General features: G+C 43.1%; 1 protein-coding gene across 3 annotated transcripts in view; it reads left to right on the top strand.

Moving 5' to 3' along the window:
- Positions 1 to 24,413, top strand: part of LOC147023137 (sal-like protein 1) — a 120,666-nt gene that overhangs the window by 20,468 nt on the left and 75,785 nt on the right. The window contains exon 2 of one of the 3 annotated variants that reach the window (XM_085888258.1): positions 14,203 to 14,273. The exons of the other annotated variants lie outside the window; for them this stretch is intronic. The gene's annotated coding sequence lies outside the window, so the exon portion shown is untranslated. The remainder of the gene's footprint in view (positions 1 to 14,202; positions 14,274 to 24,413) is intronic. 3 annotated transcript variants of the gene reach the window in all.

The raw sequence follows: 24,413 nt of genomic DNA, 5'->3' as shown, positions 1-24,413 counted from the left end.
ACCTTAGATCAGTTATGACGATAAGTATCTGTGTAGTTAGATTTCCCCACTGTTGTTTAGAGGGATTTTCCGTGTTCACCGGGCTGCGACTCTGAGATAGCCGTTTTTTCTGTTCTGTCGTTATTTTGGATCAAACCAACAACACCACCTTCACCACATCCACCACCACCATCTTCGCCACTTCCCGCACTCCGAACGCCGTCCTCCACGGACCACGCGGCGACGATCTCCGCGGCACGAGCCATTACAGGAAGGACGCAGGATTGCTGCAAGAAAAGCTCTTGTGGGGCCTGAACGGACTTCTCCCGCCTGAATTCTTCCGCCTGAATTTTCCCCGCACTTGGTGTGAAGGGAAGGGGTGGGGCGGCTCGCTCCATATTGGTGGATGCGCGGCGTGTGTCGGTCGGAGTGAGGGCACGCCCCCTTTCGAGAGGCTTCTTGAAATGCCTCGAAGGGAGGTGGAGCCGAGAACGGGGCAGAGCGATGGGCGGAGCCCCGCTCCATAAAGGACAGACACGGGCGGGGCGCGCCCTCTTCCTCTTCGCTCGTTTGCTCTTGGAGTCTTTGTCGCCTGGGTCTTTGTTGCTGAGTCTATCGTCCGAGAGCTGCTGAGTCTTTTGTCGTCTTGACCCTCGTCTTCGTCTTTGTCTTCCTGTCATCTTGGTCCTGCGCTCGCGGCTTGGCGAGCGGCCTGTCCACGGAGGCACGGACGGGAGACTCGGCAGCGCCGGTTGTGTGGTGGACCTGCGCGTCCGAACGAGGAGTGCCGGAGAGGGTTCGGTGGCCACGAGAGAGGTCGTGGCCAGGCGCGATCACGCTAACGGTCGTGGGAGGACGACTCGATGGCCACCAAGGGAAGTCCCTACTTTCTTTTCGGGTTTTTGAATGGATGCTGTGGTGCCGTGTCCTGTAAGTAGAACTGTGCAAGTGACTGTGCTGTAAATAATTGCTTTATTCGGAATTAACTCTTCTTTGCCTTTGTTTGGCTGTACATACATGCATGTTTCTCTGCCTTGCTTTGACTGTAAATACGTGCCCCTTGTCTGAGTGTGGAATAAATGTACTTGTCGAACTGTTCCCCGTTTTGTTGCATCCTTTCCTTTGTTTGAAAGTTCCATCTTACATCACGGAAGGAATTGGTAGAAGGGTGTAAGCACCCGGTAAATAATCACGTCCGTCGGGGCCGGTGATAACACCGCTCGGTTATCACTGAAGCACGGAACGGACCGCTTAAGCGGTTCGTGTCCTAGGCCGGCCAGCGGCGAGGTACGATCGCCCGGTTAACTACCCGCGCAGGTACTTAGGTAGGTCGAGTTTAGCGAACAACCCTATCCTGCGCGGGTGGCCGATTGGCACGATTGTGGTGGGGTCGAAAGACCCAGCTCCTGGCGATAGTTCCAAGGAGGGTCATGACTGAATTGTCCGTTCCGGTGGGCGACGCGGTCGCGATTTGAGTTACGTGGCCGATCGCACGCCGGGCGGACCGAAATTCGTTACAATATATATGCATGTGACTTTATGACGTTCGGACTTCAAGGCTGAGTAGTTCTTCAATTTTCTTCCGACTTGCCATGTTCGACACGGTAATTGAATTGCTCTGTCAGTTTAAATGTGAAACTATTTTTACTTTTCAAATACACTTAGCTTTGTAATGTGCAACATGCAAACAATTATTTTAAAATCATTTTCATCAGCAAGTGTTGCTGACGTGTTTATGAATATTTTTGTGTCGAGCATGTTGGCCCTCACTCATTCTCTCAAGACAATTGGGTCTTAAAACAAACAAAAATAACAAATTGCAAAATGCCATTCAAAATTATATTGGACTGCAAGCTGATTGGTCGTCAAGTCTCCTTAATAAACTTCCACTCAAACGGCACCATTATTTGTAGTTGAAGCTTATTGCCGAAAATATATGGTATATCTCTTCCCCAATTTTGTTGGAAATTGGGCCCAACCTTCTCATATGATTGTTGTACACCAGTCATTTCCATTATCCTGAGGATCATTTGTCCACGGATCGGGTGATGTATGTTAGTTGTTGATTTAACTATTATTTTAGCCATTTTTTTAGACCATCAAAACATCTTGGCAGCAAAAGAACATCATCACTCTTGGTTATTCCATGAAGTCCAACTATATAGTAAATGGTGTTATGCACATATGCCGGAATTTTTTCCCTCCACCCCCTCTCTCCCTCACACCTTCCCATATGTTCCGGAAATGTACTTTCCCTTCTCTCCCATTACTCCTTTCATCAATTACATTTCTTCCCATTCTATTGAAACCCTAATCTTATAAATAATCTGCACCAGTCTGTCTGTCCATCCATTTGGGGAAGGGCTTCTGAGTTCAGAGCGGGGCTTCCCACATTCAGGGAAGGGCTTCAAAATCAAATCACCACCATTTTGTTCACTCCGTATAGCCTCTTTTGTAAGGCTCACACTTTCTTACACTGCCGTGGCTTTATCTTAACTTTTGTTCGATATCTGATTTCACTATTTGTAGTCGCTAAGATGGTGTACGTTTCGGATGCAAAAACCAGGAAGAAAATTTGCGTTTTTAGACAAAAATGCATTTTAAGTGAAATTAAGGTCTGTAATATAAAGTCCCTACAGACTTCCTTATGGCTATATCTTAACTCTAATTCACCTGCTGATTTAATTTTTTGTAATTATTGAATACAAGGAGCAAGGAAATCCAACACAGGTGGAGGCCATTCAGCCCATCATGCCTGCATGAACACCACACCAACCCATCTGCACAACATCCAAGGAAGAAAATGCAAATTTTTTTTTTAATTTATGAAATTTAAAAAAAAAATTTTTTTTGTTAATTAATGAAATTTAAAAAAAAAGTTTTTATGCACAAAAATGCATTTGAATAGGCGTTTTCAATGAATCTCTGGTCAGACGTGATATGGGGAGGGGGAGTTATCACGCAGTTGTCTGTTTTAAAAAAAAAAATTTTTTATCATAGTTACCTTTTTGAAGAAACATAGTTACCTTTTATATTTTGATTTCAACTCGTGCAAAGAAAATGAAGAAATGCATGTGAGCGATCACAGCAGCGGTCGATTATGCACTACCCAATGAAAGTACGTTTTCATAATCCAGAAGAAAGAAAATCGTGGTCTTTAATAAAAAACAAACTTTTGGTTTTTGCATGAGTTTTCAAGGCTGAAACGTGTGCAAGTACAGGATTTATAAACAAACTGTATTTCACATGCACATGTAATTTACATATTATATTATGTGAAATAAATAAACATTGGAAGGAAAATTCCCGAGAGATATTTTTAGTTCTTATTTACAAGTTATGTACATGTACACTTTAAAGAAGTTTATTTTAAATCTTCATTAAAAAATAAATGTCCCTACGTATGCTGCACATGGACGAAAAGAGTAATTTAGGTTTTCACCAGAAAGAAGGGTGTAATGCCCATATATACCGTCCACAACACTTTTTCCCATGGACTTTTCCATTTGAGCTGTATTCTTTTGACAGTCATCACAATAAAGTGTTTCATTCTTTAGATGTAGTCGCAATGAAATGTTGCAAGTCTTAGGTACTCATTGATTCCAGTCACACACATATAAAGCTCTGGCATGCAGGTGAGGCATCAATCGGAGGAATGTTAAACCTCCACTATTTGCCATACCTGCTCGACCACAACAACTTTATCAAGGTGATGATGGAAAATATCACAACTTCCGTGACAATATCCGAAGTTGCAATTCGGCTTTGATCCAAACACAGCCATTTCAGATATCTGGGATGTATAAACAAACTGTTTATCACATGTGCATGGATGGACATGTGTTCACATGTTATGTGAAGTAAATATATTGTGTACATTTTTCATCATTTCTGGATCTGATGAATTGCCAGTAGCCATTTTGGAAGATTCTACGCATAGCATCAAACTCAAGATGTCCAAATGTCAAACAGTTTTATGCCCGTGGGTTTCCCACGGGTGCCCCATCAGTCTATGACTAATAGAAGAAGCGTCTGTCCGTCCGTGTGTCACGTTTCATTCTAAAAGGTTCCTGCTGTCGTTTAATAATAAAAAATGGTTCCGTTGGAAAGCTAATGATCAATTTACTGAGAACAAAAATTAGAATCCATTTATTTATAAAGATTCCTATTTTAAAAGCCCTGTTTTCCCAATTGAAGAAAAGAAGTGGAAATGGGAGCTTAATGTTGGGATTACAACAGTAACATTTATTATTCCACAACAGCAGGAATCTTTTAGTTAGAAATACACGGAAGGAGCACACAAAATTATACATAGTAATATTTCATGAAGCAGTAGAAAAATATATTTAAAGGTACTCAGAAGGAACACACAAACAACAACACCAGTCACCACGATAGCCTTAACAAACAACAATGTGTGATTAAATTTCCATTTTTCATGAGCTTCACTTCATTTTACATATCAATTTTATTTTACATATTCATTGAGATTCACAGATAGACATGCAATATGTTTGTGAAGTACAACATGCTGTCCTTTGATTAAACCCATCAGCGAAGCGATGGGTAGGCACGCCTAGTCCTTATGCAAACACCCCCCCCCCTCATTCCTTGAGCAAACGTAATAAGTCATTGCAGGAAGATAATATATGTATTACAAGTTTTAGGAGGGGGTCAATAAGATTTTCATTTTTTGAAAAAGTTTCAGAATCAAAAATATACTTTTACAAAAGCATCCCTAAATTCCCTTGTGACTGGAAAAGACAAACACTATGGAAGGTACAAAGAAAAGCAATAACATTTGTGCTTAATTTCACTGATGCAGGAGATGCATACCTTCATGGTTGGGGAAAATTGTCCCCCCCCCTCCTTATTCCCTCCCCACATTGAATTTGACATTATTCCCTATTTTCTATTGTGGTGTTTACCTTCATTTTATTTAGGGCCAAGGCAGGCAAGCAAAGCCATGGCGTGTTGTGCTGATATTTTGAGAATGGTTATACCCAGTGCAGGAAAGTTGCAAAAGAAGCAGTACTTCTGAACCTTGTTAAAAGCTATGACAGGGTCAAAATTAATGTACGGAGAATTTGGGATGGTTCGTTGGTGGCGTCATCACGACATGGTAAAATTTTATTGCTCTTCCATGAGCCTCTGTTAAAAAACAGCCTTTCAAATATTTGGGAAAAAGTGAAGAAAATAACAACATCCAGTGGCCTGCAAAAGTATTCACTCCTACCAATAATGCCACATTTAGATTAATTACGAATTATGTGTAAACAATTTTTCCAAATGAACTTTTTTATCCATGACTGAAGAGATCAAATGAAACACTGTTATAGTTGAAGGAAGTTACATGTCAGGAATATCTGCAAAGAACATGTACACTGGTTGCAAAAGTATTCAGCTGCTCAGGTCAGTACCTGGTGGAAGCACCTTTTGCACTGTGACCACTCCTCATTTTCATAAATACCAAGGTGAGCCAGTGAAAAAAGCGAAGAATTCACAAGGTTTCGAAAAAGCAATGAAAATAGAAAATCTATACGCCAAGAAAACCTATAGAAAACCAAGACGCCAAGGTGAACAACGAATAGCCAAGATCTTGTGAAAAAAGCCAAGGAGTGGCCACACTGCTTTTGCAGCAATGACTGCGATGAGTATTTCTGGGTAGGTCTCGACCAACTTTGTACAGTAAGATGGTGAAATCTTTGTCCATTCTTCACGTGTAAATTGCTCTAGTTCTGCCAAGTTTGATGGAGATCGTCGATGAACTGCAATATTCAAGTCTCATCATAAATCATCAATTGGGTTCAAGTCAGGACTTTGACTGGGCCATTCAAGAACATTTATTTTCTTCTTATTCAGTCGCTCCAGTGTGGTTTTAGCTTTGTGCTTCGGATCATTGTCCTGCTGAAATGTGAATCTACTATCCAGTTTCAGATTAATGGCTGACTCAAACAGGTTTTCATCAAGGATTCTCTTGTACTTTGCACCATCCAGTGTCCCTTCTATCCTGACAAGCTTGCCAGTCCCTGCTGATGAAAAGCAGCTCCATAACAGGATGCTATCACCACCATGCTTTACATGAGGGATGGTGTTGATTGAGTGATGTGCAGTGTTATGCTTGTGCCAGACGTATCACTTTTAATTTAGATCGACAAGTTCAATTTTGTCTTATCTGACCATAACTTGTTTCTCCACAAGCCTGCAGTATAATTAAGATGCTTTTTCGCAAACTCCAGACAAACTTTTAGATGCATCCTTTTCAGTAATGGCTTCTATCTTGTCACCTGTCTATAGAGGCCAGCTTTGTGAAAGGAACAGGATATAGTTGATTGATGAACACCAACCCCCATCTCGGACATAGAGCCTTGCAGATCTTTCAAAGTCATTGTTGGATTTAGAGTGACATCCTAAACCAGTTTCCTGCTTGCCCCGATGCTGAGTTTGGATGGGTGATCTGATCTGGGTAGAGTCTGGGTGGTATGATACGTCTTCCACTTCTTAATGATGGATTCACCTACTCAAAGGGATAATGAGTGACTGAGATCTTCTTATAACCCTCTCCTGAACGGTGCTTCTCCACATCTTTATGTCTGACTTCTTTGGAAAGCTCCTTCATCCTCATGTTTGCCTTGGTGGTTGACTAAGTGAGTTCAGCCTTCAATCTCCTTAGATAAATGGGGGACAATAATTTTTAAGTGAAACCACTGATTACGTACAGGTGAAACCTATCACACTTATTTTGTCACCTTTCAAAGAAATGATTTCCTTCTAAAATGATTTATTTTTAATTGGGCAAAGGGTTTGAATACTTATGTAACTGAAATCATCTGATTACCTCCACCACCAAAGGTAGATGGAGGTTGTTATGTTTTTACCCCTGTCTGTTTGTCCGTTTGTGAACAGGATATCTCAAAAAGTTGGCGACGGATTCGGACGAAACTTGGTGGGCCGGTTGGGTATGTAACAAGGAAGAATTGATTCAACTTTGGTGAAGATCTAAATCCAGATCCGAGAATTTTTTAAGTGATTATTCCCCATTGAGTGATGGGGCTAAAACGATACATGGCATGATATCTGAAAAAGTTGCGAACAGATGCGGATAAAACTTAGTGGATGAGTTGGTTAGGTGACAAGAACAAGCTGAATAAATTTTAGTTCAGGTCCAAATCCAGATCCAGCCTATCGGTGGGATACAAAGCATAAACTAATCAGCCTGGCAGAGGTACGTGCTCTACCGAGTGGTCGTTCTCATTTTTTTTCTGTTAATCTAACTTATTCACATTTTATATGCACTTTTTTAAATCTGCAATTTAATTTTTAATCTGATTTTAATTTAATCACTTTGAAGTTGTTTGTGAAGAAGCTATATATTAAGTTTGATTTGAAAGCATCATGAAATAAGCACAGGTGGCATCAAAATGTGAAAACGTTAGAGGGGGGGGGGGGGTGAATACTTTTGCAGGCCACTGCACAAAGTGAAGGATCACAATCACATTGAAGGGGTGTATATTTTGAAAATGATTGAAAGCTATTTGATCTTTCAGTGCACGTTAGAAAACAGGCCTACAATGACAAGACAAAGCTGTTCTAAAGATCACATGGATTGTTAAATAACCAAAGGTGAGGTTTTTTTTCTTTTACACAGAATTATAACAACATTGCTTGGAAGGGTAGAGAATATTACTGGCATGTTGTTGTTGTTAGTACAGTCAAAGCTTGTTACTATGCCACCCGTCGGGACCGAGCAAAAGTGGCATAGTAACGAGATTTTGTAAAAACGGCCTTATTTTCTCAAGTTACCCATCTGTAGTTAATCTTTAGACAAAATTTATTCCAGCAAGTAAAAGGCACGACTGTTGTATAAGCTAAGCGAACGGAGAACATACACACACTAACAGAGTTCACACACTAACATATGGCATGGCGAGAAATTCACGACACACAAAGCTTTCAAGAATCGTCGGCTGTCGCATCTTCTTTCGGCGGATCTCGTGCATCTCGTTGTCTAGCCGATCGCACACTTGCATCACACCGGGCTTCCCGCTTCTCTGCTGCATGAACTTCCGGACGGTGCTACAAGCGCGCTGGGCTTCCTCGAACGGAAAGATTTCCTCCTCGACAGTTACCTCGTCATCTTCGCTTTCCACCGGCTCCTCACTGCACAGAATCTCCTCCGCAATCTCCTCCAGCGTGAAATACCCGCCAGTCGCGAGGCGCTCGTCGGCTTCGAGAAAGTCAGACAGCTCGATCTCCTCGTTCTCGTGCATCTTTTCCTCGGCAGGCAGAGCTTCCCAGATGTCGGGCAGCTCCGCATCCTGTGGCTCAGTTTGGATCTCCTCTTCGATGAACTTGGCCTTCGCGAAACAGTTCCTGATCGTCGACTTGCCGACCTGCTCCCAAGCACGCCGGGCGACGTGTAGAGCGTCGAGCAACGTGAACTTGAACTCCTTTCCCTCGTCTATGGCCTCAAGCCGGCAGCATAGCAGGAGCTTCTTGTAGTGGCGCTTGAGGTTCTCTATGATTCCCTGATCCATTGGTTGCGAATTGGCTGTCGTGTTGGGTGGGAAGAAGACCAGTTGGATGTTGTTCAGCTCGAGCTCGGGAGGGTGGCCAGAGAAGTTATCGAGACAGACCAGCACTCTGCGTCTCTGCTGGCCGAGTCGTCCGTCCCACGCACGCAACATCTCCTCGAAAAGCTCCGCAGTCATCCATGCCTTCGAGTTCACCTTGTACTTGACCGGGATCTCTTTGTTCTTGAAGGCACGGGGTTTCTTGGAATTGCCAATCACCAGAAGAGGGAACTTCTCGCTGCCGCTCATGTTTGCCCCAAGCAGAAGAGTGATCCTTTACTTGCTTTTCTTTCCTCCAGTACACCGCTCTCCCCTGAAAGCCATGGTCTTGTTCGGAAGCAGCTGCCAGAAGAGTCCAGTCTCGTCCAGGTTGAAGACGTCGTCTGCGGAGAACTGCCCGAGTAAGGGCCGGAGAACCTGTTGTTGCCACTCAAGAAGGGATTGCGAATCCACCGCTCCAGCTTCGCCCTGCACTGTCTTGAACGTGATGCCGTGGCGCTTCTTGAAATTGCCCAACCAACCGTCGCTCGCCATGAAGTCTGGGATGTGCATCAGCTCGGCCAGTTTCATCGCCTTCTCCTTGATCAGATCGCCGCTGACAGGCACATTCTGTCCTCTTGATTGCTTCAGCCACATGAGCACTCCCTCATCAAGCTTCGGGTCGTGAGCCTGCGTCAACTTCATGCGCTTCGATGGAAATCCAGCTTTGATTGCAGCCTCGATTGCATCCTTCTTGCTGAGAATGCCCTTCACGGTGGTTCTCTTAACTTCGACGCCCCATTTCTTGCTAATCTCCCTGGCCAACTTGGACTGATTCGGCTCCTTCTTCGCGGCATCGATGATCTCCTTCTTCTCCTTCAGTGTAAAGTCGGTTCGCTTGCGTTTCTGAGCTGACATTATGGGCTGAATTTGAAAAAAAATGATGTCACTGTTGTACGTGTGCCTGCGTGTCTGTGTGTGTGTGCTCGCGCTTTTTTGTGTCTCGTTGTGCGTGTTGTGATTGGCTTGTTGTGGCTGGCATGGGGGAGAAGAATCGCGTGTTTTGACACAGTCTGACTATGCGCGTACGTATTGAGTTATGTTGTGCGCAGATGGACTGTAGTTCGTCGCTTCGCCTTTGGACGTGAGTGTGATAATCGAGCACTGCGCAATACAGACTTTTTCACGACTCGTGCCTTTTAACAGTCACACAGTAGTGGCATGGTAGCGAGAGTAGGGGGTGGCATAGTAAATTTATTTTGTATTCAATTTTGTCGGGACCGAGCAAAAGTGGTATAATAGCGAGAGTGGCATAGAAACAAGGTGGCATAGTAACGAGCTTTGACTGTCTTAGTATTATTAGTATTGGACTCCACTCAAAGGGAGAAGAGGAGGAGGAGCTTGGGCCCATACTCTGTGCAGAGCGTTGGTGCTGCCTAAGCAGTCACCTTGGCTATTGGGTACAATCCTGGACGGGTCGCCACTCCAACAGTATACCAGCAAGATGGCACTCATTTTGCCGACCTTGGAAGGATGACAGGCCGAGTTAACCCCACCTGGTATTAATTCAACAGCTGACCAGGATTTGAACTCAGGACCCTCGGATCCAAAGCCCGCCACCCTAACCATTAAGCCAACACCAGGCAAGAGAGAGGCATATATTGTAATTGGTGTGTGCGTACTTGCGTACTTTAATATAGTACTCTAAGCAGCCTTCGCTACAAACTTGTCTATTTAACCATAACATTGTAAAGTCTAACTTAACCACGAGCAGATTTTAGTCCTTGGATGTGCATCATGTCCAAGTTATCCGAGCCAATTCCTGAGGGTGTATAGGTCCACACCGAGATCCATTGTAATCTAAATCGTTCAGCAGAAGACGTTTAAAATATTGTGTCACACACACACACACACACACACACACACACACACACACACACACACACACACACACACACACACACACACACACACACACACACACACACACACACGCAGCTTTGTACAGCACTGAAATGGGGTTATAAATTTTGTATTTAAAATACATATCTGACGGATTTTAAAATGTTTTTTTTTTAATCTTTAAGAGGACAGCAGGCTTAGTAACATGTGTGAAAGGGGACTTCTCGACAAATACCCATACAAGACTCTGTGCTGTTAAATGCTCTGTCTTGTTATTATTGGTGATATCATTTCCTTTTGCATTAGATAATGAATGTGTTATGTTAGACTCTCAGAGCATACCTTAAAAGTTTGACACCCATGTTGCTTGCTCACCTCCACTTCTAAAAACTGCAATCAAGATGCGGTCTTCACATGCTCATAACTCGGCACTGAAGACGCTTTCAACAAGCTGCAAAAGTCCAAATTTGTCACTGAATCTAGTGATGTGCATTGTAACGCTGAACAAACAAAGCATATGAAGAATCAACAGAAAGCAAAGAGAACTTTTAGCATGGGAGAAAATACTTCCCCCCCCCCCGAGATATCTGAGACTTTTGGATTCTGAGTCCAGTCCTTCATTACTCCATCATGGTTCCTCTTCTTAACCACCAAAAACTCCCAGAAATCCCATACAGGAAATAATCACCAAATGAACCAAAGCTAAAGCATATTGACATATGAATAAACCAAAGGCAAAATGATGCCACTAAACTACTCCCCCTCCTAAGTGCTTTAAGCAAACAGAAAGTACAAACAAAGTACATAATGTTGTAAAAAACAAGATGTGTCCTGCCATGTAAAAATAAAAGTCACAGCAAACAGAAATGGCCAACAAACAAAACCTACTCCATAATTATTGTGCTGGGAAGTGTACATGATGCCCAGAACGAGACGTATACAGTGGTAAGGGCATTGTTGTAGGAGTTGAGTCAGCTCATGCTGGTCGGTGGGAGGATTGGCTCTGGTGTTGGGTCAAGAAAATCTGGTTTCAAGTGATCTATGGAGACCATATCCACAGCCAACATCAACATTGAGTTCAAAGGTCTTAGCTGAGCATTATAGAACTCTGTAAGGCCCATCATAAGGTTGCTGCAAGGGGTTCCAGACAGCGTCCCACCGTATGAATACATGGTGGCATGCAGAAAACTCCTGGGAAATAAAAGTCAGGCGTGATGAAGACTTATGTGTCAGTGTAGCCAGAGGCCTTGCATGGCCAAACGAAGTTGGCTGGCAGAGTAGGTGGCATCAGGAACGGTGTCATCAGATGTTAAGAAGAATCCTTCGGAGAGCCAAAGTGGTGCGTTGTACACTAGCTCTGCATCCAAGTGGAGCAACCATGGTCGTCTTTTAGAGCAGCTCGCATACTAAGCAAAACCAGAGGTATGACGTTCGTCCAATGCACGGAGTTGTCATGTGCTTTCAGGGAAGACGAGTTGATGGTGGAAACACTTGACCATACATTCACTTCTGCATAGTAAGCGATGGCTTGCATGTGGTTGGTACCCAGGAGTTGAGTCAGCTCATGAAATAGAGCCAATTTGAACTAGCTACCGCAATCCATAGTGATGGTTGATGGCAGGCTGAATCTTGCGATCCAGGTGTGTACAAAAGCCCTGGTAATGTAAGGTGCGGCGATGTCGCCAATTGCTGTTGCCTCCAGCCAACGAGTGAAGCGGTCGACACATGTCAGTAAAAATCGGTGTCCACTTGAATATGGCAAGGGACTGACAAAAGCCACGTGGACCCTGTCAAAACTCCTATCCGGTGCTGAAAAGTTACCGAGAGTTGCGATCGTATGACCTTGGAACTTGGAGCATTAGCATTGGAGACACTTCTTGGCCCAATGCCGCACATCGGCGTTGATGCATCGCCAGACATAACTCATGGTGATGAGTCGCTGGGTGGCTTGAATACCCGGATGCGTGGGTGAGTGAAAAGTGTCGAAGACTCTACGACGGGATGCAGCAGGAACAAAAGGGCATGACTGTCCCGTCAGCATATGACACACTAGGTTAGTGTTTGTCCCTGGGAGCTGTACCTTGTGAAATGTAAGTGAACCAATTGCAGATGACAGATGGTAGAGCTCCATGTCCTCCTTTTTCACTGCTGCAAGTGCATTTAAATCAATGGCCGATGTGCTGGTGGAAGACGGCACCAATACCTCAATGCTGAGAGAGCCTTGGCAGTCGAGTTTGCGATTCCTTTGATGTATGGATGTCGGTGGTGATGTACTGATTTATGGATGCTGGATGTCTGTGGTGAACTGCAAGATACAACTGAGTTGGTGAAACGTGCAAGGGGAGTGGGAGCCTGAATAGGTGGATAGAGCAATCGTTAAATGTTTATGGGTCAGTAAGCACTGAGAATTTTCTGGCCTCTAAGAAGTGGTGGAAGTGCTTGATGGCGGGGATCACGTTGAGTAATTTCTGATCAAAGGCACCTTACTTGTGCTTGGTTGGTTTCAGCATTTTAGAGAAGAAGGCCAGTCGACACCAGTTGGCATTGATGACCTGGCGGAGGGCAGCACCCACCATGACCTTGGACACATCCACCATCAGGCTTGTTGATGTCTCCGGCTTCAGATGAATCAGGAGTGAGGCATTGGTCAGTGCGTCTTGGATGGTGTGGAAGGCTAACAAGGTTGGCTCCGACCATTGGAACACTTCACTGTGCTTATCAGTTGTGGGTAACTCATTCAGCCACTGCAGCATTGTGGCTGCATTTGGAATAAATTGATGGTAAAAGTTGACAAAGCCAAAATACTCTTGCAGTTTGCATTGAGATGATAGTAACGCGAAATCCCGAATAATCTGCACCTTCTCTTTGAGTGGACAGATGCCTAAGCCGTTCGTGCATTGTCCAAGGAAATTCAACTCTAGAATGGCGAATATGCACTTCGTGGGATTGCTGACCATACCGAAGTCCTGCAAATGGGTGAAGAGGAGACGTCGTTGTTCGTGATGTTTTTCTGCTCATACGCTGGTGATCAGAATATCATATATGTACACGTAGCAGAAGTGTAATATCCAGAGCACTTCATCGATAAAACATTGAAAGGTTTGTGCGGGACTGCATCGGCCAAATGGCATCTGCAGGAATTCAAACAGGCTGAAAGGCATGATGACGACTGTCTTTTGGATATTATCTGGATCCACGGGTATTTGATGCATGGTATGCATGAACGAGGTCGATCGTGTAGTGGTAAAATCCTGAATGTGTGGAATGGGGGTAACAGTCTGGAAGAGTTGTGTTGTTTAAGGACCAGTGATCCCCGCAAAGACGCCTATCCCCAGGTGTGTTTTTGGGTATTGCCTATTTGGAAGCCCAACTACTGGACAATGGTCTGATGATCCCATGTTGTGACATTGTCAAATAATTTCTCGGATGTTAGTCGGCGAGCACGCGTGAAGATTGGGGGGGGGGGTCCCGTGGTCCCAATGTGATGCATGATCTGGTGTTTGATGGATTGAATTATCGTTGATGGGCAAATTATGGATGGGAAGTATCTATAATAGTGTAGCTGGTGTCGGTAGTAGTAAAAACCCACAGAAATGAGCGACGTAAACCACAACCCATTAGAGAGGACACTTTTGTATGTCCTCATTGTCAAATTCTTGAGGAGATGTAAACAGGCAGTGCAGGACATCATTATTCATGGCTCCATTTATTATCAGGTATGTAAATATAGCTAAAGTTTCTCCCTCCCCTCCTCCCCATGCTTCCACAGACTTCCCTATATATAGAATGAAGAACGAGCCTTGTTGGTGAAGGCTAGTGTGGATCTGAGTCGATGGACAGGTAGAACAATGGATGAAGTTAACAAGAAGTTGATCAAGGTACGCAAATCGCCGTAGGAAGCAAGGTGAAGCTAATGTTTAATGACCTAACTCTTCCTTAGAGAAAAAGAGCTAATGAAAGGGTAGCATTGGAAACGTCAGCTTCTCCTTGCTTCTCACGGCGTTTAGCGTACCACAAGCAATATTCTGTTGATTTCATCCATTGAAACATTCTCCGTTCCTGCTCTTTTCCTTCCTTTCAATGATTCCAATATTCACTCAACCTTTTTTCCCTTCTCTCCCGTACTCCTATACCATCTTCTCTCTGTCTCTGTTTGTCTGTGTCTCTCTGTCTCTCTGTCTCTCTGTCTCTCTGTCTCTCTGTCTCTCTGTCTCTCTCTCTCCTGTCATCTTCATGACTTTCCTTCTTTTTGTTTTTTAAGTCAAATCCTTGAGAGGTAATTTTCACGGATTGTGCGGCTAATTACGACTGCTACCTCTGTCGCCAAAGGTGGATGGAGATTTGTTTTCACCCCCGTCTGTCTGTTTGTCTGTCTGTGAGCAAGATATCTCAAAAAGTTGTGGATGGATTTGGACAAAGCTTGGAGGACAGGTTGGGTGTGCGACAGAGATGAATTGATTCGATTTTGGAAAACATCCAGATCCGGATGCAAGACATTTTAAAACAAGAAGAAGAAGAAGAAGAAAAAACAATAAAAAAACTAGAACGGGTACTCAGTAGAGTGCATACCTTCGCCAACGCAACATTTTGCCCCCCCCCACCCCCCCAGAAACCGTTGATAGTCAGGGTATTTAATCCCATACCACATCTGCCATCTCATATGTGTTATGATGGCTTAAAAACATTAAATTTCCTGCTGTTTGACACTGATTCACGTACATTGTACAATTTCTGTTTGAACTCCCTGACTTTTTTGGGTGTCGGTGTCAAGTCAATCTGATGACAACTGGTCACATTATAAGAAATTATTTTCTGGCATTTTAGGGGCATTTAGCACACACGAGTTTCTGTTTTTCTAAATAGGTTATTTATTGTGAACAAACAAACATTCATTTTCAGAAAGTATGACATCTGAAAGTACTAATTCAGCTGTGTGTACTATATGTAGAGCGTATGACATTAGCTAGTTGCACGATAGAGGGTTGAAGTACTATCGATAAATAGAACTACAAGTTGTGAAATATGCCTCTCCTGGTGCCAAAGTCCCATTGGTTTGCATGGAGAGAACCATGTTTTTTCCTGCTAATCCGTTTTTATTACCTGCATCCTTACAACTGTAAAATGTGCACATCTTTTATTATCTTGCCAAAACGAAGTTTTTGCAAGATATGTTAGTCATCTTGTATGTTTTTTTTTTGTCTGTAATCACGTATAAATCACTCTGCAGAGCACAGTTATCATTGGAAATTTTTGTAACTTTGCATATCAGAGGCCTATCGAGGTCCCTTTCAGCGCATAAAATTTTGAAGGTCAAGGGCAAAGGTCAAAGTCACTTTGTCGCAAATCAGGGGAGTCAACGAAACCCTTATTTTTTGAGTAATTTTAATCTAATTGTCTCCAAACTTTATGGGAATGTAGTATATGGTCTGGCGCTCAGCTGATTAGTTTTTGGTGGCGATTGGCCTTGACCTTCATGGTTAGCACCTGAGGTCAAACATATTTGACCCCAAGGTCAAATTTTCAAGTTTTAGGAACCACATCATGTAGTACCTCAAATTGAACACCTCTGAGTGCTTTCTAGATATGTCAAGCTTGAGACATTATGATGTCATTTGGTGACGTTATGAGGCAAACATATTTTTCATGGTTACTCTGTAGAACGATTCTCATCGGAATCTCTCGTAAGCAGATATTCCTCAAGGAGTCGCTCCTGGTGGGTAGCAGCTCTGTTCACCTCAGTTTGACATTAAAGAAGTCACACGTGGTCACCTTTTGGCAAGATACGGGGTCACCCTGCGGGTGACATTGGTTTATTTTTTAATATCTTCAAATTGCACCAGCAGCCGAAAGCATCATGGCACATAAGAATGACACATTTGAAGCACACATCAGGTGATCGTGCTTTTTTTAGAATAGTTGACATCAGCTGGTTGTGGTTGCACAATCCAAAAGTAATACGTCAGCTGGCTCCTCATTTATAAAAAGGAACATTTTTGGTTTAGTGTGCGTACGTGCCACTAAGGTATGCACATTTTGTAAGTCCAGTGACACCCCCCACCCCCCCCCCCAATGCTTTAAACTCGCCAATAAAGTCACTGTCAAATATTACACATCACAGGATAGGGAATTCAATTCTAAACATTTTGAATCTACTTACTTGCAAATTGTATAAAAATTGACCGCGTTATGATAATAAAGGTCGTTGACCCCCCCTGACCTTTGACTCCCAACCGATAAGGGTTATTACGTCATTGTGTCATGTCACATATCACAAGATTGGGCATTGAATTCACAACATTTTGGCATTGGTTGCATGCAAATTGGATAAAAATCGACCGCACTATGGCAAAATGACGATTTTGACCTTTTCATGACCTCGACCTTGACCTTTGTACTCTTAATTTTGTAATTGGTACTAGAGTGTGGGAAACAGAACGGTCAACATTTTGGTGTTGGTTTCATGCAAATCGGATAAGAATTGACCGTGTTATGACGAAAACCGCACATTTTGCAATGTCGTGACCCCCCCTGACCTTTGACTCCCAACCGCTAATAAGGGTTATTACGTCATTGTGTCACGTCACATATCACAAGATGGGGCATTGAATTCTGAACATTTTGGCATGAGTTAAATGCAAATTGGAAACAAATTGACCGCGCTATGGTAAAAAGACGATTTTGACCTTTTCTTGACCTTGACCTTGACCTTTGACCCGATCGCTCCCAAAATCTAATCAAATGGTCTTCGGATAATAACCAATCATCCCACCAAATTTGCTGCGATTCAGTTGAATACTTTTGGAGTTATGGGTATAACAAACAAACAAACAAACAAACACACATATTCACAAATAAATAAATAAATACACAGCGATCAAAACATAACCTTCGCAACAAAGTTTGCGAAGGTAATGATTCTTCACCATTGAGAGATAAGGCCAAAAACAATATGCATATATATATATATATATATATATATATATATATATATATATATATATATATATATATATATATATTTCAAAAGGTTATGGACAGATTTTGACGAAACTTGGTGGACAGGTTGAGTATGTCACAAGGACAAATTGATTCGATTTTGGTGAAGACCCGGATCCAGAGGCGAGAATTTATTTATTTATTTTTTAAAGTGATTCTTCTCCATTAAGAGTTATGGCCAAAACGATATATTGCACGATCTCTCAAAAAGTTGTGGACGGATTCGGTCAAAACTTGGTGCTTGAGTTGGTTAGGTGACAAGAACAATGTGATTAGATTTTAGTTAAGGTACAGATGCAGATCCGGCCTATCAGTGGGATACAAAACATACACTGTTGAGCCTGGTGGAGGTATGCGCTCTACCGAGTGCCGTTGTAGTTTATAAATTTAATCAGGCTTGAAGTTTTCACTAACTGGAAATGTCATAATTATCCATGGCTCCATCCCATTTGTTACCTCACCTGAGGCCATATTGATTTGCAGTGCAGGCATTAAATCAAGGAAACACGTTATCATGGACATTGGTAACCAAAGGTATCGAGACAAATTCTCTAAAAAATATATTAAACCACGTAAAGTGTAGTCTGCCTGTAAATAAACAAAAGTCCAGGTCATGTTTGAAGCTCCTTTTGTCCGGGTCATGCAGGAAAAATGAATGGTGTTGAAAAGTAAGTCGCACCCGTGTCACTCATTAACTTATTATGTGAAATGACATATTTACTAAAACTCTTCGCAGTCAGTATCATGGCATTTGACGAGCAACACAACAACAACAACAAAAGGCAGCATTTTATGATCTTTATTAATGAATGACCTATAAACATTTCAATTTGAGGCTTAACTGTGGGCAATTTCTTTATTTCTGTGTCATTTTAGATTGCTCAGCCTTTGTCCTGTATATAATTATATAGAAATTAGTGAAACCATTTGACTTTGAGAACTGCCCAGGGTTCATAATCATTAAGATGGTTTCTTTTTTTTTAGGTCATGTTCAGGTTCCTTGTACAGTACTTACAAATGATTTACACAGAAGGCAGCCAATGTGAGATTGACTAATTCTCACCACCTGATGATCTCCACATTCATATATATATATATATATATATATATATATATATATATATATATATATATATATATATATATATATATATATATATATATATATATATATATATATATATATATATATATATATATATATATATATGGACACCATTGATGAAAAACTGCAAAGCTCTAGCACCCAACTCCTCGTATTTTGGAATTTTTGGCTCTCGAGGTGAGGGTGTCCCAGGCCCAAGACCAACAACATTGTCAAATTCTTTAGATTTTGGTTAAGGTGCGGATGCAGATCCGGCGTCTATTTTGGGGGAATTTTGCGGCAGTTGTTGCTTCAAAGCTAGATGAGATACATCCTTAAAAATTCCATGCCAATTTTTCTGTGGATCACAAATCAGTAAGTGATAGCACTGTGTTTTTTTTTATCGGCCGAGATTTTCAGTGCCTGTCTGCCACGATCCTGAGAACGGAACATCCATTGCGACATGTGATGCATTATTGGAGTACTCAAATCTGTAGGAGCGGCTTGGTGGTGGAGTGGGGGTAACCTTGTTGCGTTACCCTCACCGGTGTGGGTTTGATTCTCAGTCGAGAAATTTACACTCCCTGCAATGGAGTGGCAACCTATATTGGATTGGTTGTTAGCCATAGCAGAGTAAACATTCATGACCTATGAACCCCGGTGCTCTGTCACGAGTAGGGGCCTCCATCACCACCACTGCCGCCATAAAATCCTGCTCGTGTTTTACATCCTTTCCAGTCGAGGTTTTCTTTATATCTGCAAAATATTAACATTGTACTGTATATAGACTTGCAAAAAAGAATTGTCATCATATTTGTAAGTGTTTGTTGTATTTTTCACTTGCAAATGTGAACACTGCCTACATTTTTGTTCAAAAACATTGACAAGAAAGAAAAATATATTATATCCACAATATTTGTGTCACCTACAGATTAAGGCTATTGAAACTTCTATTTCTGGTTCCCTGGTCATTGTCGCTTCTCTTGGTCCGAGATATTTGCTTCCAAAAGCAAACCCTTCTGGATTTGCCTGTACTGCTGTTGATTTTATGAGCTCTGTTTGTATCGATTGTTCTTCATATTGAGTGCTCACTGCTGCGTATTTTTTCGTGCTCATTTTATTGTTTGTTAGTTGGTTTGTTCCCTTTTTACTTACGAAATCTAAAGATTTCGTAAGTATATTGATGACTTCCGTCATCTGTTTGTGTGTTTGTTTGTTTGTAGGCACGATAACTCGAGAACGGAAGAAGCTACCAATGTCAAATTACACCACGTAATTCAGGAGGGTGATGGCTAACGCTGATTAGATTTTGGTCAAAATCGGTCAAAGGTCAAGGTCACAGTGAGGTCAAATATTCGATTTTTGATGGTTTGGTACAGAATCATCATAGAAACTTCTGGTTTGTGTCGCTACCTTCTCAAGAGACAGCTTTTATGAGACAAAGTCAGAGGTCACGTTGACGATTTTTTAAGTACCAGTCTATGACTGCTTCTTTTTTCATCCCCACTTTCCCCTTCCTCTTCTTGCTGTGTTTCATTCAACTTATGTGCAGCTTGTTCATCCCCATGGGTCCTTCACCCTATCACATTGACCTCGCTCTCACTTCTATTCTGCTGTTGGTGTTTTCCACTTTCCATTTTGTTCCCTTCCATTCTGCTCTACCTCTTCCATGAGCCTCGACCATGTTTACCAAAAAGCCTCGGGTTGGCAGAATAGCCTAGACTAGAGATACACACTCGCATTTGAGCTGTCTATCTTTTAAAATTCGACACGGCTTCAAAATGTCATCCTGGTGTTTCAGAGGCAGATCAATTGATCAGCGTGTGCACCGTCCCTTGGAAGGATGTCAAGCTGGGCATCCTGTCTGCTAATATTGGTGGATATTAAAGATCCCATGGTGTCTTTCGTGAAGAGTAGGCGAGTTTTCACCGGCTTCCCGAACAAGTTGCAAGTTCTTGCCCTGACTGCTGGGAAGGCAATGGCAAACCACCCAGCATAACACTTGCCAATAAACTGCTTTAGCAGCACTAGCACTTTATAAAGTATATGGTACGTTTGATTGATTGATAAATTATTTCTCATCCTGCAACATATTCAAGGGAGAGGTGTAACTGGTGTCGTGGCCCACATCATATTTCCTGTTATAAACTGAGCCTGTATTGGAATTGGTGTGGCAGGGGGCTGGTTGCTCATTTTATCTTGAATACCAGCAAGGAGCCCGTCCTTGCAGACAGGAGGAAGAGGAAGCAGGACGTGGAGTAGGTGTTTACGACAGCGTCACTGTAAAACAAACAAAGAAATGTCTTCCCTCTCAGCGGGAGTGTGCATTCCTCCAAGCCTGTCCGTCAGTGCAATGCAGTTAGAGCAGAGGGTGCTGAGTTGTTGACGGAGGACTCTGAAGGAAGGCCCGCTGGCCGGTTAGTTTGGCCGGCTTTACCAGGCTGACCCAACAGCTGTTGAGTTGGATGTCAGGGGTGTTGTTATCCCTATAGCCAACCCTCCAATCAAATGTTAATCGCCTTTGTTTGTGCAAACGCAGGCTGCAGTGAACCAGTTGAAAGTGGGCGAAAGCTCCTGGGATTTGTGGCATCCATGCTGAACTTCTCAAGGCTGGTGGTTATGCTGCATTCATATTGTTGCATGCAGTTCTGCCCTCTGTTTGGAGCACAGGCATCATCCCAACTGACTTGAAGAGGGGCCTTGTTGTCCCTCTCTGGGAAGGAAAAGGTGATTGCGAGGACTACAACAGCTACTGAGAGATGACGCTGCTGTGAGTGCCGGACAAGGTCTTTGCTCAGTTAATTCTTTACAGGGTTTGCCATCATCTGCTTGAGCACCAGGGCTCAGAGCAATCTAGCTTTCCATGAAAGAGGTCAATGATTGACCGTATCCTTGCTTCTCGGATGCTCACTGAGCGCAGGCAAGAGTGTCAGTGGGGGTTTCTCGCAGCCTATGTTGCTCTCAGCAAAACATTCAATTCAGGCAATCAGGATGCCCTCTGGAGGATCCTCATTCTTCGTGGGGTGCCACCAAAGTTAATCAATCTGATGTCTGAACTACACTCTGGTATTGAGAGTGCTGTGATGTGTGGTTGTTCCATCTCCAGCATATTTCCAGTTGTTCCTGGAGTTCTTTCGGGGTGTGTACTGGCCCCCACACTTGTCAACGCTTGTATGGACTGGATTCTGGGGAGGATGTCAGAGCAATCAACCTGCAGTGCATCTTTTGGGAATGTCAAGATATCTGACCTTAATCTTGCAGATGATGCAGTCATCTTTGCGGAGACTTTAGATATCCTTTTGGGGGCCCTTAGGGTGCTGAATGAGGAGTAGGAGCCACTGGGATTACGTGTTTCCCAAGTCAAAACTATGATCCAAGCTTTCAATGACATATTGGATGCTGCTCTCTTGTCTGTTCCTATTTGTGGTGAGGAGGATGTTGAGGTCACAGGGAGATTCACTTACCTTGGCAGTGATATTCATGTCTCCACATGTTGTGAGCCCGAGGTCAATCGACATCTGATTCGGGCCTGGGGAGTCATGGATTCACTGGATCATGGGGTGTGGTGCTGTCGGTACCTGTGCAGGAGAATGAAAGTCTGAGTCTTTAAGTCCTTGGTGCTTCCAGTCTTGCTCTACTGATGTGAGACTTGGACTCTGATCAGGGATCTGAGATGGATACTTAATTCCTTTGGTACCAGCTCTCGTTGGAGAATCCTTGGCTATCGCTGGTCGGACTTTATGTCCAACAAGCGGTTGCTAAGAGAGACTCAAATGATATTTTTATCTGCATAGTCCATGAGCATCAGCTGCGGCTGTATGGACATTTGGCTCCTTTTCCTGACGCTGATCCTGCTCACCAGATTCTCTCAGCGAGGGAGCCTCGTGAGTGGAGGAGGCCAATGGGACAACCACGTTCCTCGTTGTTGCAGCAGGTTGATCAGCGTCTCAATGAGATAGGGATGGGCCAGGAATCTGCCTGGGGGATGGCCAGACAGAGGCCCCTGGAGTACCGGCAGAAAGTGGACGCAGCGACGCGCTGTTGCGGCACATACTTCTCATACCTGACCTGACCTGATATACATGAGAAAGCAAAAACATATATATTTTAAACTTAAATCTTCAACTTCAATTGCTTATAAAAATGTAATATCACGAATTTTATCAATATATTTGTGAAATATATGTTTGAATTCCACTTGGTGTCAATCGTGACAATACGGCAACTCACGTACTTATCCTCAGTTGAAACTATCTCTATGGTGACATGTGATAAGGCGTTTCAAATTGCACAGTGGGAGTTGTTTTGAATAATGTGGAGATGATGTGTTCTTAATAACATGGCAGTTGCGTGGCAGTGAGGTGTTTTAATAACATGGTGGTTAGGTGTTTTAATAACATGGCAGTTGCGTGGCAGTGAGGTGTTTTTAATAATGTGGTGGTTTGGTGTTTTAATAACATGGCAGTTACGTGGCAGTGAGAGTAACATGGCAGTTATGTGGCAGCGAGGTGTTATTAATAACGTGGTGGTTTGGTGTTTTAATAACATGGCAGTTATGTGGCAGTGAGGTGTTTTTAATAACGTGGTGGTTTGGTGTTTTAATAACATGGCAGTTACGTGGCAGTGAGGTGTTTTTAATAATTGGGTGGTTAGGTGTTTTTAATAACTTGGTGGTTAGGTGTTTTAATAACATGGCAGTTACGTGGCAGTGAGAGTAACATGGCAGTTACGTGGCAGTTACTTCACTGAGAGTGAAGTGAGGTGTGGTCATTCCACCTTTGACTTATTTACAGGTGTTATGTGAAGTTCATCAGGGGTGTGTACTTGCCCCCACACTTTTCAGCACATGTATGGACTGGATTCTGGGGCTGATGTCAGAGAGATCAAGCTGTGGTGCATTGCTTTGGTGCATTGAGGAGTCAGAGCCACTGGGATTACGGGTCTCCTGGGCCAAGACTAAGATCTAGGCTTTCAATGACATCTTGGATGCTGCTTTCTTATCTGTACCTGTCTATGGCGAAGATGTTGAGGTCACAGAAAGATTCACTTACCTTGGCAATGAAATTCATGTATCCGCATGTTGTTAGCCAGAGGTCGCTAGACGTTTGGGTCAGACCTGGGGAGTCATAGATTTACTGGACCATGCAGTGTGGTGCTGTCGGTACCTATGCATGTGGATGAAAGTCAGAATCTTCAAGTCCTTAGTGCTTCCAGTCTTGCTCTAGGGACATGAGACTTGGACTTTGACGAGGGATCTGAGACAAAAAATTAACTCCTTTAGAACTATGTCTCTGCAGAGAATAATTGGCTATCGCTGGTCGGACTTTGTGTCTAACGAGCATTTGCAGAGACTCAGATGAGATTGGTTACCTGTATTGTCCATGAGCATCACCTGTGGCTGTATGGATATGTGGCTCATTTTCCTGATGCTGATCCTCTTGCTGACCAGATTCTCTCAGTGAGGGAGCTTCATTAGTGGAGGAGGCCAACAGGCTGACCACATACCTCATGGTTGCAGCAGGTTGATTGGAATCTCAAGGAGATGGGGTAGGCTGGGCATCTGCCTGGGGGATGGCCAGATGGAGGCCCCTGGAGTACCACCGAAAGTACATGTGGTGATTTTCTGCTCCAGCGCATGCTCCCACATCTTACCTGACCTGAGCGTGTGGGGTAATTTGTTTGGAATTTCATTGTTCAGGTTAAAGATGAGGTCAGACAAGGTTTCAGGACAGGTAAGATAACCACATTGATGGAAACCACTGGGGATCATAGCAACAGTCAGTTTATGATCTCGTCATAAATGACATTGTGTGTTAAACATCTCCCAGTGCCATGTCGAACCCTCCTGTGAAATCCTGACTGTTCTCCAAATTATTCTTTCTTATATTTATGTTTCTTTG

Source organism: Eptatretus burgeri, chromosome 7, assembly GCF_056783735.1.
Source record: "Eptatretus burgeri isolate ZD-2024b chromosome 7, Ebu_testis_v1, whole genome shotgun sequence".
Taxonomy (NCBI): domain Eukaryota; kingdom Metazoa; phylum Chordata; class Myxini; order Myxiniformes; family Myxinidae; genus Eptatretus; species Eptatretus burgeri.
Note: the sequence above shows the minus strand (reverse complement) of the source record. Positions and strands in the feature narration are given on the sequence as shown.